The 2,843-nt window shown below is 51.2% G+C and overlaps 1 long non-coding RNA gene across 1 annotated transcript; it reads left to right on the top strand.

Annotated features, from left to right (window-relative positions):
• The first annotated feature begins 209 nt into the window (after positions 1–209).
• On the top strand, positions 210–2,196 carry LOC108535907 (uncharacterized). Its single transcript, XR_001887358.1, has 2 exons — positions 210–727; positions 1,978–2,196. It is a non-coding gene; the product is annotated as an uncharacterized LOC108535907 (long non-coding RNA).
• Positions 2,197–2,843: the final 647 nt, after the last annotated feature.

Genomic DNA, 2,843 nt, shown 5'->3' with positions numbered 1-2,843 from the left:
AGGGGAGGACGCGTTTGTCTGAAAAGGTTACTGAAGGTTGTTTCACTCAAAGGACTTAGTTCTTTGCATCCTGGCTGCTTGGAGCCCAGAGCTGGGGGAGGTGGGAGACACAGTGGGGTTTTCAGCTCATCTCCGCTCTGGGCGGGCTGGGGGCAGGGGCAGGGACTGGGTGTCCTCTGTGGCTGCCGCTGCACTCCTTGCAAGAAGGGAGGGGGTTCTGGTGAGGAAGGGCCAGAGCCCAGGTGTTCACACCTGCTGTGTGCTGAGCCTGTGCAGGTAGGTGCTGCCCAGGTGTTCACACCTGCTGTGTGCTGAGCCTGTGCGGGTGGTGGGGACATGAGGACCCTGCCCCGAGGAGTGTTCAGCCCTGGAGAGGGGCTGATGGCCATGCAGGTCACCATGGAGCCAAAGTTCTCAAATGGGAGCAATTGTGTCTCCCAGGGACCATTTGTCAATGTCACAATTGCCAAGGGATACTACTGGCATCTAGTGGGTAGAAGCCGGGGCACTGCTAAAAATCCCACCATACACAGGACAGCTCCCCACCACGTGGACCTATCCAGCCCCCAAATATTAACAGGGTATCTCGGGACCACCAGCGTGCTGCCGGGGAGCCAACTTTTGCCTGGTCAGCTAACTCCGCGGTCCCGGGGCCTGGGGAATAGCAAGGAGCAACTGGAGACTGGCACATGCGATCCCCTCTCATGGTGCGATGCTGCCTGATCAGGTACCTGCGCTTACTCATCAGGCCGCCCTCCCGTGGCCCTAGAGAGTGGCTTGTGGTCTTTGGCTCTAGGATAGTGAGAGCCTGCGGGCCATGGGAGGGTCCAGACCTTTTCTTAGGCTCTTCAAGTCCCAGCACACACACAGGGAGCGGCTCTCCTCTCAGGGTGGCTGGGGCCCTACTGGACTTGGAGAGATGCAAGCCCTAAACAGGGGGCTTTCTTCATACTCAAGCATCCAGCTGCCTCCTCTGGCCTGTGTCTGAAAATGGACAGGAGGCTCCCGCCTGTGTCCCCACTCCAAGACTTTCCTGCCCGGAGCACTGAGGCCCAAATAAGAACCACCAAATAGGGCAGAGGCCAGATCAGAGGGAGTTCGAAGGGACTTACCTTACTTTCTTACACCTTACGAAGTAAGGTGTCTTACTTCGAAGACACCTTACCTTACTTTTTTGAACTTCCCTGCACCTTCCAGATAAAACCTCCATCTGCCCTTCCAATGGCGTGACTTTGCTTCAATTTGCTTTTTTCTTTTCTTTTTTTTTTTTTTTTTTTGTTTGAGACAGAGTCTCGCTCTGTCGCCCAGGCTGGAGTGCAGTGGCGCAATCTTGGCTCACTGCAACCTCCGCCTCCTGAGTTCAAGTAATTCTCCTGCCTTAGCCTCCCAAGTAGCTGGGATTACAGGCGTGTGCCACCACACCCAGCTAATTTTTGTATTTTTGGTAGAGGTGGGGTTTCACTATATTGGCCAGGCTGGTTTTGAACTCCTGACCTTGTGGTCTGCCCGCCTCAGCCTCCCAAAATGCTGGGATTACAGGTGTGAGCCACCGTGCCCGGCCAACTTGCTTTTCTAACTGCCCCCTTGTCCCTCTCAAAGCCCTGGACTCTTCGAAGTCCCTGCCCTCCTGCCATGGAGCCCACCTCCCACCCCATCAACACTGAGTCTGCCTCCCCGACCTCGTCCCCACTGACAAGCCCAAATTTCACTGTTCCCTCTCTGGTCACTCATGCCCCAGTGCTTCCGTTCAGCACTTACTGCATTTGAAATTCAAACAAAAGAAAATGGCTTTAGTAAACTTTTTTTTTAACCAAAACAAAACCTTGTACTTTTTAAAAACACGGAAAAGTATAGAGAAGAAAACAAAAGCCTTAAAATGCTTCACTCCTAGAAAGCCGCCGCTAACAGCTGGAGAACATCCCTGCCTGTGTCTCAGTGCAAATACACACCAATAAATCCATGTTTCCAACTCCACAGAAGCGGGATCTCTTTGCGGCGGCTGCTTGTTCATCCATCAGTGTGACATGGAGAACCTTCCACGTCAATACAAACACCCGTGCGCTCGCTGACCCAGTCGCGGGAACGTATTCCATGGGATCCACAGATTGTCATCGAATTCTTCAGTTCCCAGTTAATGGACATTTAGATGATTTCCAACTTTTTATTTTAATAAACAAGATAAGATTGTCCAATGTATACTTTGAACCAATGGTAATCATAAAAGTAATAACTACAGTGCATTCAGCACCATTTACACGCCTGGCATCCCTCGAAGCACTTTATACGCAGTAACTCATTTACTCCTCCCGACAAACCTGCAAGGCGGGTTCTGTTAGTGCCCATTTTACAGACAGGTAGAGTGAGGCATGGAGTTTATGTTAGAGGTCAAAAGTTAGTAAGGGGTGGCTGGGCACAGTGGCTCACGCCTGTAATCCCAGCACTTTGGGAGGCCGAGGTGAGCAGATCACGAGCTCAGGAGATTGAGACCATCCTGGCTACCACGGTGAAACCCTGTCTCTACTAAAAATACAAAAAATTAGCTAGGCATGGTGGCAGAAGCCTGTAGTCCCAGATACTCAGGAGGCTGAGGCAGGAAAATGGCATGAACCCGGGAGGCGGAGCTTTCAGTGAGCTGAGATCACACCACTGCACTGAGGCCTGGGCAACAGAGCGAGACTCTGTCTCAAAAAAAAAAAAAAGTTAGTAAGGTCCAGAGCCTTCATAACCAACTTGCCAGTGCTGGGGGAAATATTTCTAATCTTTTCAATAATCTAATGGGGGGGTGCAGAAAATCTCAATGTTGCTTTTATTTTCATTTTTGTTACTCATCAGGTTGATTTCTA

This window comes from Rhinopithecus bieti, unplaced genomic scaffold, assembly GCF_001698545.2.
Source record: "Rhinopithecus bieti isolate Rb0 unplaced genomic scaffold, ASM169854v2 scaffold_12086, whole genome shotgun sequence".
Taxonomy (NCBI): domain Eukaryota; kingdom Metazoa; phylum Chordata; class Mammalia; order Primates; family Cercopithecidae; genus Rhinopithecus; species Rhinopithecus bieti.
Note: the sequence above shows the minus strand (reverse complement) of the source record. Positions and strands in the feature narration are given on the sequence as shown.